The 15,084-nt window shown below is 39.4% G+C and overlaps 1 protein-coding gene across 1 annotated transcript in view; it reads right to left on the reverse strand.

Moving 5' to 3' along the window:
- FBN1 (fibrillin 1) overlaps positions 1-15,084 on the reverse strand; it is a 240,478-nt gene that overhangs the window by 208,809 nt on the left and 16,585 nt on the right. The gene's annotated exons all lie outside the window — the stretch shown is intronic.

Raw genomic sequence — 15,084 nt, forward strand, 5'->3', positions numbered from 1 at the left:
AAATAAAATCAGTGTCACTCTGGGTTTCTTGTTTACAGACAGTTCATCACATGTCCTGGAACAGAAACTCCATTCAGAATCCAGATGATCCACATTTAACAATTTCAGGGAACAACAGAGTAAGGATCCAGTGACTTCTACAGTGGAAACTAAGACAGAGACTATAATACACAGAGATCTAGAAGCAACAATTAGTTTTACTTTGCCACATCTTGAGGGCCTAAGCATCGATGCTAGTTGCTGGTGATAGGGGCTAATAAGGAAGGTCAAATGTTTTGCAATCAATTTCACACAAACTAGGAGCAATTCCAAAGCTTACAGGTATAAACACTGTAACCCCAAAAGCCATAAACCTTTAAAAACAACTGTATAGCTAAAATGTGTTTTCAGTTAGGGTGCACTCCCACATTCTCTTTGTATTTGGAGACCACATGAAACAGTACAGAGCCCTCCCACATTTCCCCTGAACTCACTACTTCAACATCATGCCGGTTTGGGAACCAAAGTAAGGCCTTTGCTATGTCGTTTACCCCTTTTGTTTCTCCAGAAAATCTGGAACACCCTGGAGGGCACCACGCATACTTCACACTGACAGATGCTGAGGTCAGAAAGGGAATTAGGAAGAAAGCTGGAGGAGCCAAGTAAAGGGCCCTAACTCCATACCCAGCAGCCCAGGCCTTCTCTGAGGATACAGAGGAAATGATTGGATAGAGGCGAAATATATGCATGATGCTAGAGGCTGTGTGAGCTCAGTATATTTCTGGGTACAATGGCATAATGAAATGTCTCCCTTGTGTGTATATATGTCAAATAATGGACATGAAAGCTTCATATATGAAAAAGACAACGAACATACAATGCAGCATTATCATCCTGATGGAATCATCTTCTGACCTAGGTTACTCAACCAATGGAACCATAAGGAATAAAGGAAGAAAGATGTTATGGAGAATTTTAAGTCAAAGGCTCTCAACCTTTTGTCCCTCCATGACAAACTAATGCCTGAAACTTCAGTGTCCCGAAGTTCCTGGGGAAATTCAAATTCTCAGAAAGGAAAATGAGAGAGGAAGTCAGGGTAGACAGCTGGGGTAGAGGGGAACACTCAGCCTTCCAAACTTTTATTATAAAAGTTCTCTCAATTTGAAGTGACAATCCAGGTCACAGTCAACCACCTCAAACCTTCTCCAGCAACAGCCCATTAGAACAGCTCTGTTGAGATAGTCCAATCCCTACCAAATCCTGGAATAGCGTCAGAGCACCCCTGAACCTTTGCAGGGTGTCCTGTGGTTGACATAATTTTTTTTTTTTTTTAACTACAATCATACATTGTCTGACATAGTATGTCACAGACATAGTGTCTGGCAAAAATGTATATGTCGTAACACATATACAAGATGAAGAAGCTCAGAAACAAAGGGTCCAGAATAACTATTTCAGTCCTACCAAGCAAAATATTCTAAGGATTTTCCAAGGTATTTGAAAAAGCACGATAATATAAACATTCTTTTTTTAATGTTTAGAATCAATCTACAGCCAAAACATGGAAGATTTTACAATTTACTATAGTTACAAAAGAAAATGTAAATGTTGTAAACCTTCACAAGGGTAAGAGTAATGGGACAGATGACATACCTCAGGAAACAATTTGGGAGGGAAAGTGTGGCAGTCAGTAAAGCAGCTGACCCTAGAAACAGAGTCTTCTATATATTACACTGTGTTTTCAAATAACCAGTAAAGAAAAGTTATACTACAGCTATATTTAAAAGTTGTGAAGAAGAAGAGAGAAAAAGGGTACAGATACTTTAGTGAACTAAGTCCCCGTCTTTCAAAGCAAGAAACCAATGGGTACTGTTTAAATCTAGATACAGAGGTACAAACATGGTAGATGGTGCTATGGAGATGGATATGAGAAGAACAAAAAACAGAAATGTTTCAACCTAGTTACCTTAAGAGATGAGAACCTGGGGAAGCAGAGACAGAGTTCTCTTGCTTTCTTATCTAATATTCATCCACAACTGTTCATTTTAAAATATATGCTCTTCTATTTCCATCATCATCTTTCACTTAAAGCAATAACTCTACTTTTGAATATGAACATCTTATCTTTGAAACAGGATACTTCTTGTTTCATTCATTCACCATTCCCTTTCATTAATGCATCACATTTTCATTTCACTCTATTTCTTAAGGTTCTTTATAATTTTGGATTGGACTTTTTTTATTTGCATCCTCTGACTTTCTATGAATTTTAAAACTTTATCATTCACAAGTAATATGTTACATAATTTCAGTTATTTCAACCAATACCTTCAAATGACAATGATTGTTTTAATTGTGTTGCCATTCATTCTTAAATCATTCTAAATGCTATGTGGTATGGCTCAAGTGCAAAGTATTAGAAACATAAAATTTCTCCTCTGCTGCTTTTGGTCTTGAGACACTGCAAACTAATAGAACTCCTTCAAACAAGCTGTGTGACATTTGTTCTACTTACACACAGAAAAAAAAAACAGCTCTGATTCTGGAAATAAATGAATGTCTTATTGAAGCTGGAAAGAACTAAAACACGTAAACTCTAAAGCAGACATACTGGATTATTTCCATAATAAAATATTTAGTTATAAAGTTTCAATACAAAATGCTTGTAAAGGGAAGGTAAATCTTTAATACAGTTACTCTTCGGGGTCAATGAAAGTATAGCATCTATACCTCTTTCTCTTTTCACCTCGTCAGCTATCCCCACCAAACCCCATCACTCCAACACAAACACACAAAGTCAGAGTTAAAGCTCTGTGCAAGTAGCAACAACATTCAACAAATTTTTAAAAATTAAAATTCAAAGGGGAAAGAACTCTTTGCTAAGTGCTAAAGATACATTATTTTATTTCATCCTCATAGCAACTCTTCAAGGTAATTTTTATTGTTATAATGTTTAACACCAAAAAAAAAAAAAAAAAACTATTGCTTAAGAAGTTTAAACAACCTGGCCAAGGTCCCATAGCTTAGACGTGTGTAATGGAGATCTGAACTCAAGAAGCCTGACTCTAGAGTACACTCTCCTAACCCTATGTTAAGTCAAAGGTGTACTTAGAGGACAAGATGATATTTCATCCAGTAGCATTCATGGTGACATAAGTAACACAAATCACAGAATGTCCATCAATAGACCAAGGATAAAGCATAGCATAAACTGTTTTTGTGGGTTTTTTGCTTTTTTGTTTTTTGTTTGTTTTTTTGAGACAGAGTCTTGCTCTGTCACCCAGGCTGGAGTGCAGTGGTGCGATCTCAGCTCACTGCAACCTCCACCTCCTGGGTTCAATAGATTCTTCTGCCTCAGCCTCCCAAGTAGCTGGGACTTACAGGCACGCTCCACCATGCCCAGCTAATTTTTGTATTTTTAGTAGAGACGGGGGTTTCACCATACTGGCCAGGCTGGTCTCAAATTCCTGACCTCGTGATCTGCCCACCTCTGCTTCCCAAAGTGCTGTGATTACAGGTGTGAGGCACCACACCCAGCCAGCATAAATTGTTTTTACCTGTATTCCAATAGTCTATAGGGGAAAGAGGGAAAATACATTTATATTCCACTTCACCACTGTATGTTACATTTTTTAAAAAATAGCTAAGTCTTTATCTGTAATTTCTTTTACCAGTTACTTTCAATATTGTGCTTTGCAAGAACCCAACTCCAAACACCCTGGGGCATGAGTGAGTCTCAGCAGGTTTGATATTTGGATTCAGTTAACACAGCCCTCAGAGATCCTGTAGACTGGCAAAAGCCTCTCTCAACGGAGCAAACAGCTGGCCTCTACCACGTCTGACCACATCATTGCAAGACTTGGCCTCTGTGCAAGATGTCTGCAGTGTGTCCACATTCCTTAGCCAGAGCCCATTTCTGCAATTTGGCCTCTTACAGCAAGATAGCCTTTCTGTTTCCTATGCAAAGTGCAAACTCCTTCTCAGAAAAGGTTAAGGTAATAAAAACAAGGTCAGGAGGCTCTTATTTCATATATGTTAGTTTCTCAACATGTATGTTAGTGATTAAACTCTTGCACAAGGAGAACACTAAGTACTAGGTAATGGCTAATGAGGCTGACCTGCTGCATTAACTGCTTTTTTTTTTTAACCTTTAAGGGAAAAAATCATGATTTAGCCCCTTAAGTGTAAATCTGGAGGGGCATCAAAAGGTAAATGCCCTCACATAACAAAGGACACCCACCTGCCCATGTAATGTGTCCCGTGTTAGTATCTTAACATCCTACTGTTCCAAGGTTAAAATAACTTCCACTATAAAAAATGTGATAGATCATGGAACAATTACAATACACAAATGAGCTGCCTGTATTGTGAACTACACATCATGATTTGATTTGCTCTTTGATAATTTTCTTATCAAGATAGAAAAAGAAAAAACATCATGAGTACCGTCTGATGAAGGGGCCTACGGTACTCTGACAAACCTTGCAAATACTCCCCCTCTTTATTTTAGTGCCTTTATTCTGGCCCTCTTCACTGAAGTCAGAGGTCAAGTCTCCCAGTAGTGATTTGAATACCTCATGTGACTGTTCCAGTCTATCTGCCAGTCACAATGCAACCTGGGTAACAAAACTTCAAACCCTGGTAATGAGAACAGCTTCCGTGACTTCCCTAAGTTTCAGCTTGGCTCTCTAGCCTGGGGTCCCCAACCCCTGGGCCACAGACCAGTCCATGTCTTGTTAGGAACTGGGCCACACAGCAGGAGGTAAGTGGCAGGCAAGCAAGTGAAGCTTCCTCTGTATTTACAGCTGCTCCCCATCACTCTCATTACCCCTGAACTCCACCTCCTGTCAGATCAGGGACAGCATTAGATTCTCATGGGAGCGCAAACCTTATTGTGAACTGCACGTGAGAGGGATCTAGGTTGTCCACTCCTTATGAGAATCTAATGCCTGATGATCTGTCACTGTCTCCTGTTACTCCCAGCTGGGACCATCTAGTTCCAGGAAAACAAGCTCAAGGCTCCCATTGATTCTATGTTATGGTGAGTTGTATAATTACTTCATAATATATTACAATGTAATAATAAAAGAAATAAAGTGCACAATAAATGCAATGAGCTTGAATCATCCTGAAACCATCCCCCTGGCACCCCTGGTCCATGGAAAAGCTATCTTCCACGAAACGAGTCCCTGGTACCAAAAAGGTTGGAGACTGCTGCTGTAGACCCAGAGACTCTTTTCTGGATTGTCTGGGTCGACATTGCTTGGGATGCGGGCAATTCTGGCTTCCTCCTTTGAGGATGCAAGCCAGCCAACCACTCTAACCTACTTTGAGCAGTTGGGGATTTTTTTTTAAGATAAAAGTAATCTGAAAAGGAACAGAATGAATAATAGATTTTATACTGGTTTTCAAGAGCTTTATCCCCTTCTTGCCTTCTCCATCACCAGTAGATTGGTGACTCCATTACCTTTTCCTCCCAAGCCATGATCCATCTGTTTCTCTCTCCCTCTTTCTCTCCCTCCCTTCCTCATCTCCCCTTCCCTATCTCCCTTTCTTCCACTCTGTCTCTTTTCTTCTCTCTTTAGTTTCTGTTTTGAGGGCATTTAGAATTAAATGTTTTGTTACCATCTCAAACTCAATTTATCCAAGATCAATAGCTCCTCTTCCTGTGTAGCCAGTAAGTTCACTGCCAGGTCCACAATCAGGTACATCAGGACTATTTGCCTTGCCCACAAGCACAAAGCTGTTCAACAATTTATTTTTTTTTTTTACCAACCCAAAGGCTTTTTTGTTGTTGTTGTTCTTTTGTGACTATGGAAATAAAATATGATTAAGAAACAAACTGATATAATTTGTACCTCAAACAATCACGACACGAGTTTACCTGTATAACAAACCTGCACATGTACCCCTGAGCCCAAAATAAAAGTTAAAAAAAAAAAACAGAAAAAGAGCTAACATTTATTGAATTCTGGATACTCTACGTGCTTCGACCTATATGATTGCCAAATCATGTTTTACAAATTAAACTAACCTATTGAGATACACTTGGTTGTGTGCTGAAGGGCTCATGAGAGGGACTCAAGTTGCCCCTTTCCTGGGAGCCATGGTCGGGGGACTGGAGGAGCACGTATGTATAAAGGGGAGTGATGAACCCCAGGCAACATAAAAACATTACTGAGCAATCATTTCAAATAGGAAGCACTATGGGAATTCCTAGGAAGAGAGAGTGAGACTACCATGGCTGAAACGATCCAGTTCCAGATATTCCTTACAGAAGATTGGGGAGAGAGATGAAGAGATCACGACGTATGTAATGTTACACATCATTGAGGATTTGGGAAACAAAGATAAAACATCATAGTTCCATCAGCCTCACAGTAATCACTACATTAATCCTATCTATTGAGTGCTTGTCCTATTTCAGCCACAGCACTCATTTACCTCCCCACAATACTTCTATGAAATAAGTCATTATTTTTATCATTATTGTTGCATTATAATTAATGTGAGGCAGTTGAGCCATAGAGATTAATCCATCTAAATTCACACTGTTAATAAACAGGGGAGCCAAAATTCAAATCTAGTTCCTCTTGTCAGCATTTTTTGCACAAGTCTCTGCTTGTTTTGCATGAGTGTTATTACCATCTTCATTTTCTGTTACTTTTTCACTTACGTTATTGTATAAATCTAATGATCATTTTTGATAGCTACATAATATTTCATGAGTCATTTGTACCATCAGTTACTCAACATTCCATTATTGCTGGCTATTCAGCAATATTTAGTGAGAGTCTATTATGTGCTAGGCACTGTGTTAGCTAAGAAATAAAACTGACCAAGATGAGTATGCCTAATGCCTAGATCTTGGTTGCTAAAACTATTACTCAATAAAAGGAATCAGGGCGCCTGGGAGATGATTCTAGGGCTTGGCAGGAAATAGACAAGCGGAATCTCTAGCATCTTGCAGTGACAGAAAGTATAAGGAAGTGCTAAACAAACACCCACACTGAAGGGAGCGTGGCAAGGGACACAGGAGCCAAATGAAAGAAGTCCAAATGGCCAAAGCTAGAACCCTTTGGGAGCAACAAAATAACAAAAGTAGCATTGGATTACAACACTAAGTAAAAAATAAATATCCATAAGTCCATACTGATAAATAAATGATTGAAGAAATAAATAAATGGGAGAGAAGAGACAAATCTCCTGTGCTTTAGACTTTCAAATAATTTCATAGATGCTCGGCCTTCAAACACATGAAGCATAATTCCCCACTTCTTACATGTGAGCTACACGTATTGACTGTCTTCCAAAGAGCACAGTATAAAGGGGAGGAAAAAGTGGAAAATCCTGACAAATCCTATCTCAGCCAGGCGACGAAGGGTTACAGCAACAATGACAAATCATGTTGCTACTATAAACCCTTAATATTATGTGATAAAAATGGAACTTTACCTCTGTGGTCTTTTTCCCAAAAGCCCATAATTTCAGTGTAATCACGACAAAAACATCAAATAATTCCACTCAGGGCCATCCTGCAAAATATCTGACCAGCCCTCCTAAAAACTGTCAAGGTCATTAAAAACAAGGAAAGTCTGAGAACTGTGACAGCTGAGTCATGTCTAAGAAAACATGACTACTAAATGCAGGCTGATATCCTAGATGGGATTCTGAACATAAAAAGGACATTAAGTAAAAACTCAGAACATTTGAATAAGCAATGGCCTTTAATCACTAACTACATATCAATATTGGTTCATTGTCTGGGCACGGTGGCTCACACCTGTAATCCCAACACTTTGGGAGGCTGAGGCAGGCCGATCACAAGGTCAGGAGATCGAGACCATCCTGGCTAACACAGTGAAACTCCACCTCTACTAAAACTACAAAAAAAAAAAAAAAAAATTAGCCGGGTGTGGTGGCCGGTGCCTGTAGTCCCAGCTTCTCCGGAGGCTGAGGCAGGGGAATGGCATGAACCCGGGAGGTGAAGTTTGCAGTGAGCGGAGATTGTGCCACTGCACTCCAACTTGGGCACAGAGCAAGAGACTCCGTCTCAAAAAAAAAAAGAAAAAAAAATTGGTTCATTAATTACAAAAAATATACCATGCTAGTATGAGATGCTAACAACAGAGTAAAGTGTCCAGAGTATATGGGAACTCTCTCAATTTTTCTGTAACTCTAAAACCGTTCTAAAGGGAAAAGTTTATTTTAAGGTAAAATAATAATAATCCTGTCCCAATGCAATTACAAATAAAACAGCTATATTTAAAAAGTGACTAAGACACAGTCTTTGCTCTTGAGGATCTCACAGTCTAGGAACACAGGTACAAAGAGTATCTACACAACAGAGAAAGCACGAACATCAAGGTCTGCCCGGGGAACTCAGGGAGGCCAGAACAAAGGCCTTTGGCCACAGCATGCGTGGTAAGCTCAGAAGAGGACTATCTGGGCTATGATTCGATGTTTCCCGGTTGCTAAGGGGAGTCACTAGTTTTATTTCATCCCACTGATGAAATTCCTCTTAAATTCTCCAACTCCATTAGCAAATCCCTTGTCCAAATCCCGGTGATTTCATTGTTGGACTAATATTATGTTCTTTTTTCCTGGCTTCCTAGTTTCTCTCTACTCCATTAGGACAATATGGCTAAGTATCTTTTCATATTCACTATGCTTATTTCTATTCTCCTACAACCCAAAGATGGACCTTCACCCTCTATAATGTTAAGCGTCTCATTATTAGTTTCAGATATCTACCAGGTAGGCCTAATCTGCCTGTCCACTCTTACCTTTACCTGTACCTTCAATTCCCACCCTCCTACTCAGCTCCTCTTCACCATCTCAGCCCTCACTCATGCAAGCACTGCTATCTCTGACACACACAAAAACCAGACACTTCCTCCATTTTTATATTAGCTCTTCCATCTTTTCATTTCAATATGTAGTTCCATCTCCTTCCTTAGTGTTCCCTGATGAATCCTATTCATCTTTCACATTACAAACACAATTCCAGACATATCTTCAAAAACCTACACAGGTTATACTGTAGTTACATATTTAAAACAATTATCTGTCTAGATCTCATCCCTGAAGTCCAACCCACCCCCTTTACTCCCAGAGTAATACATTGTTCTTCAAGCACAGAAACAATGTCTATTATGCCTAGACCATCCTGTAGTCTATTTAGAAGCACACAATATTGACTTTAGGCACTAGTAAGTACGAAGTACAATTAACAAAGATTAATATCATCTCCTCAGCGCCAAAAGTAGGCCAGATGGAAAATGCCACCAACATTAAAATCTGTGCAATAGAGAGAATTATTTCTTATAAATTTATCTATTTAAAGGAAGACTATTTAACACGTCATTGAAAGGCTATATAGGCAGTTAAACATAAATGTATGGTGGTTTTGTTCCTTATTTCACTGACATGCCAGTCATTAATGTATCCTAATCAGTGAAGTTATCCATGTTTATAACTCATAAATCAATATTTTCCTTTGAGAAAATACAAAATCAATGTAGACAAATAACACACATATATAAACATTTGATTCTATTTATTTCTTTGGCAAAAGAGAAAACTAAAAATCCCACAAGCAACTAAACGAAGGTTTTCAGCTCACAAGTTGGCATGTATTTTATGATGGCACATTGCTGCAACTGATCAAGGTCATAGATGGAGCCAGCCTTATGTGGCCAATTCCTACAGACAATCATGACAAAATCCACAGAGTGACCTTGAAAGGTATCTTTGGATGTGCTGCTTGGATGAAGGCTTTTCCTACTGTTAAGTGGAGTAACTCACAGCACAGGCAGCACACAGGTGTTGCATCAACAGTTTTATTCGCTGTGTACCCTCAGCTTTTCATGGAGATTTTGTGTTGATGGAAAGCAATAGCCCAAGAACTTAAGGTCCAAAAATGCTGTCACCTTTCAAGGCCATGTACACGTGCACCCTCCTCCCCAACACACACATACTCTCTCTCTCTCCCTCTCTCTCTCTCTCTCTCTCTCTCTCTCACACACACACACACACACACACACACACACACACACACAGCCTAAGAAAATTAGGAAACAAATTTAGGAAACAAAATTAGGAAACTGCAAAGGCAGTTCCTCAGATCTGGGACATCATTTTAGACTGCCAGTCAATTTAATTCCTATTGGAATCTTTTATAGGTGGCATGTGTATATTAAAAAAAAAAAAGAATTTAAAGCTCAAAAAGCCATGGGATGCACTCTACAGGAAACTAGACAATTGATCCATGAAGACCAGAAGTACAGATGTTTAAGGTACATCATGTGTGCAGCAAGTCAGCACTCTTCACTTCATGTTTCTGGAACTCTGGATGAAGCAGCACTAAGAACACAAAGTCTGTTTGTCTGCTTAGAAAACTACACCAGCAGAATGGACTCCTCAAAGTTCTCAAGGCAATGATTTGAATAACTGGCTGTCCTAGTGTGTACTGGATCACTTCTCCGAGGGAGGGCATCTGTATCTGGCCTACTGGCGTCACATGTCTGGTTGGTTGGGCAAAAGCTGTTCCCATACATGGAGAGAGGTGAATTTCTTCATGAAGTTTAAACTATTTGACCCTCTAAGGATGAGGAAGCATTGCTTCCAGACAGAAAATCCAGCTTATCTCAAATGTTTGCTTCTGGAGCATCTGAGAGGATATGGCCAATGACATGATGAGAACATGTCGTCCCTGTAAAGAACTGCTTCCCAGAACTCTGCAACCCCTGGACTTCACCAGGGAGCTCAGGGTCTATCAAGAGCTTTTCTTTGACTGGGATATTCATTCCATGTATTCAAGTTGAAGCCACACTGTACTTTTCCAAAGGGTGAAGGAAATTATAGAAATGACTGAAAACACAAAACAAGTGGTGAGGGGATTCTGAGCCTGCACAGAGGCAGGCCAGAGGTGGAGCTGGGGGTGGAGCTCATGGAATTCTGTTACCACCCACAGAAGGAATTGGGGACTAAAGCAATGATTCTTGCCACTTCCCAGAAATTCTCAAACAAGAGCTCTGTCCAAGGAGATAATATCTTCTGAAAGTACTGGCAGCCCCAGGAAGAGACAGGAAAACCAGCCAATGGGGTCAGACTTAGGAGAAAGAAAGAATGAGGTCTTTCAGGAACCTAGAGTGCAGGGTGATTCGATACTTGAGTTCCGAATGCTGTCAGCTCCAATTGACAAACAGGTAGAGCTCCAAAATTTCATTTCTACATTAGTATTTAGAACTTGGAATGGCCTGTCCAATAGAAACAATGTTAATAGGTGGTGGTTTGGTCTCCAGATCAGTCAAATAGCAGTCTCTCAGCTGCATTATCAGCTGAATAGGCTATTGTGGGCTGGTCTGGGAACTTGACCACAACTTAAAACGTTGTTTCTATGGGAAAACACATTCCACGGCAGGCAACCAGAGGAAAACTTGGCCACTCAAACCTACCATGCCTCAGCTTAGTAAGCCGCCCAGTGATCTATGAGAACTGAACATCTTAAACTCAGGCAACTCCACACAGTCCCGAGAGGATGGCCAGAGTCAGAGTCATCCCAGCCCAGGCTTGACACCCTTCTGGACCCCCTGCATGAGACCACTAGGGCCAATACAGGACATCCACAAGTCCATGAATCAGAGACTTAAAACCTGGAGAGTTCTCATCCTCGATGCACCTGACTTATTTTAAAGACCAGAAGATTCCACCCCATCAATGACTTTAACATGAAATCAGTATCCTGGACTGGCTCATAGATGGACTTCAGTGAGCGATTTCTAGCACGAGTGGCTTACACGTGAAGCAAGGAAGCAAATCTGTTTTGAATCCTATTTGGTGACTTCAGTCTCATACCAAAATTATTCAAGCATTTCACCTCTCCTAAAACTGGAAATTGCCAGGGTTTTTTGAATTTATTTTTTTTTTTGCAAGTTCCTTAAATAAAGCAAATTCAGATTTATCTTTACAATCCCAACACCTAACACAATACTTGAATCTTAAGTGGTAAATGAAAGGTTAGAGTTTCATTTACCACCAAGACAACATAAGTTAACGAGAATTCTGTAAGAGTAGCATTTAATTTATTTAAAAAGGTGGATATGTTTATAAGAAACTAACTTTTAATAAAAGATCCAGCCTGGGTAACATAGCAAGACCCTATATCTGCAAAAAAATTTTAAAATTAGTCAAGATGCTGGCATGCACTTATAGCTTCCCAGCTACTTGGAAGACTGAGGTGGGAGGATCACTTGAGCCCAGGAGGTTGAGGCTAGAGTGAGCCGCAATCACGCCACTGCACTCCAGCCTGGGTGACAGAGCAAGACCCTGTCTCAAAAAAAAAAAAAAAAGAAAGAAAGAAAGAAAGAAAAGTGTAATTACCAGTAAGAAATCAGTATCATTTCATCTACTTTTTTAAATTTTAGAAAATTAAAAGGAAAAAATCAAACACATAACAACAATTACCCATAAGTGGAATACATGGAGCACGAGAGTGAAATTCTTCCACGTTTCAGCTGCATCATTTAGAAACATTTATAGCTACAAAAGCTTCAGAGATCTTGCAGCTCAAACCATACTTCACAGCAGTCAGCAGGCCATGGATCTTTAAAACATTTCTCTGTCTAGCCCTCCCATCAAAACAGGGACAATATTGTTGCTCGGGAACAAAAATAAATAAATAAATCACTGACAGATTTTAAGTTTCTACAAAGTCAGAAGTCAGGTAAAAGCATGTAGTTGCTGAGATTATTTCATTGAAATTAACACTTCACAATATTGGCAGTCAAAACCTTCAGTTTTTTTTTTTTTAATTTTACGATTGAAACAAAATTGTAAACATTTATTTTTAAACATTTAGATATTTGGAAAAATTTTAATAAAGATAGTCTAATTTAAATTTGAGGAAATTTAACCAGATCAGTACTTTAGTCCACGTGAAGTCATGCAGTGGAATAAAAACAGTAATTAGCAACTATTAGAGAACTTTAATTTATAAAATTTACTCTTCCCCCAAACCCTATCAAGAAAATGTATTGGTGCACTCATTCTCAGACGAGGAAACTGAAAATGTGAAAAGTGAAGTAATTTTTCAAAGGCTACACAATGGAAACGTCATAAATCCCTAATTCAAAACCAAAAGACTTTATTAAAAAAACATTCCAAGGTTAGTGCTAAAGATTTTTAGATTAGAGATTAAAACGATGTTTCCATAAATACTCCAAAGAGAATGTATTCTCTTTTTTGTATAAACTAATTTGTACATCATTTTTTGTGCTCTGATTTTTTTTTTTACTAGGTTTGCGAAACAAATAAGACAGTGCTTGGGAAGTGCATTAGAAAAGGAAAACAATGTAAACAGAACACATTTTAGGAACATTCACTCCTATAGACTGGCACTTCTGTTTCTTAAATAGTTTCTGCATTTCCCAGTAGAGATTGAGCATTCTGTCCGCACCCTCCAGTAAAAACATTAGTCAGCTCCTAACATGCTCAATATTTGAGGGAGTGGGTGTGTAGGGAGCACAAGGAAGATTCAACATGTGGATAATTCAAAACCTACTCAGAGCTGGCATTGGAATGTGTTAGTACACACACTTCAACACGGGTGTAGTTTGTCTTTTGAAAAGTAGCTCTAAGCAAAACCATCAGGACACACAGGCAACTGTCTGACCCAGCTTAGGAAGACAATGAGCTGCTCGAAGGCCTGGGTGATCCAGAAGATCTTCTAAAAAAAACCCTCCAATTTCACGTCTCTGTGACTTAATTCAGAGGCTGCTGGGATGTTGTCCATTACACAAAGCGGTGACTCTCCTCATTCCAATGGCCAGCACAGTTCTTCTCTGAAATCCAACTCAAAAGATTTCCCTCAGTGTGAGTGATGCCAGCACTGTCCTCTCAGCACCCTTCCAGCTCCAGAGAAGATGTGACAGTATTTGTGTTTCAAGCTATAACTAAGCAGAGCAGGTGCTAAATGCCAGCACAAAGCTTCAACATGACAACTTCTGAAGTGGTGATGATGATGTCAAAACAGAGATAAATACATCCATCTTGAATACCTAAAGGGCTTCCAAATCGCTGTAGCAGCACCCACTGACTAAAAACCAGTTCCGAAAGCCTGTCATTTCACCCAGAAGTTTTCTATCAGGTAGGAATACATGAGGCCTTAGAGAATAATGGACATGTTTCACTGACATGAAACACACGGAGGATGTGCCTGGCACACATGTACGTGCACACGCACCATTCCCCATAAACAGTTGGGGAGGAGCTCCTGGGGCAGCTCTCGTCCCTACCTTCCTTTCACCGAAGGGGACTGGGTGTACCAGTAACTTTCAGAATCTTTCATTTGAATCACTAAGACTGTACTTGTTCCAATTTCTTGGGGGAAAGAAAAGAAAGCATTCCTGAGAAAGCAATGCCGAAATGAAGGTACAAAAAATCACTTCTGAATGTTAAAATCTCTGCAAATATCTTCTTCCCCTCACCCCACAGTCCAAAATCTTACCAACTTTTCATAAGGTTCTTGCCTGAAATTCCTTACTTGAAAATAAAAACACGTTGAGTGCTTCCATCTTGACACTCACAAAAGATCATGGGATAAATGAACCTTTGCAGAATTATTTTCTTCCCTGTCTGCCCTCTCAAATGCCAGGGTCCTTCTGTGTGAATTTTCCACAATTTCATAGCTCATAATAGCCAATCCTTACTCTTAGATATTAAATAATTTTTCTACAACAAAGTCGCGTATAAGAAAAATCAGATACAGCATATTGCAAACATTACTGGCTGTGAAGTATTGAGCCTAAATTCAAAACAAAACTTTACAGCATTAGTACGTCAATAGGAAATGACAGAATTTGAATATCCCCATTCTGCCACCCTAATAAATAGATCTAGAAAATGATTATCAATGGCTGCTAGTAACACAAAAAGAGAGACTGGTAGTAATGTCCCTCCTAATGGAAGGACACATACCACTTATAAAGTCTTCTTGACAAAAAGTTAATTGAGTTTAATTAAGCATTTAGCTCTAACTAGCAATTCACAACAAACACAGGGGACTGAGAAACATGATAAGACCATCCCACTGGCATGCAATCA

The sequence above is a fragment of the Rhinopithecus roxellana genome, chromosome 5, assembly GCF_007565055.1.
Source record: "Rhinopithecus roxellana isolate Shanxi Qingling chromosome 5, ASM756505v1, whole genome shotgun sequence".
NCBI lineage: Eukaryota > Metazoa > Chordata > Mammalia > Primates > Cercopithecidae > Rhinopithecus > Rhinopithecus roxellana.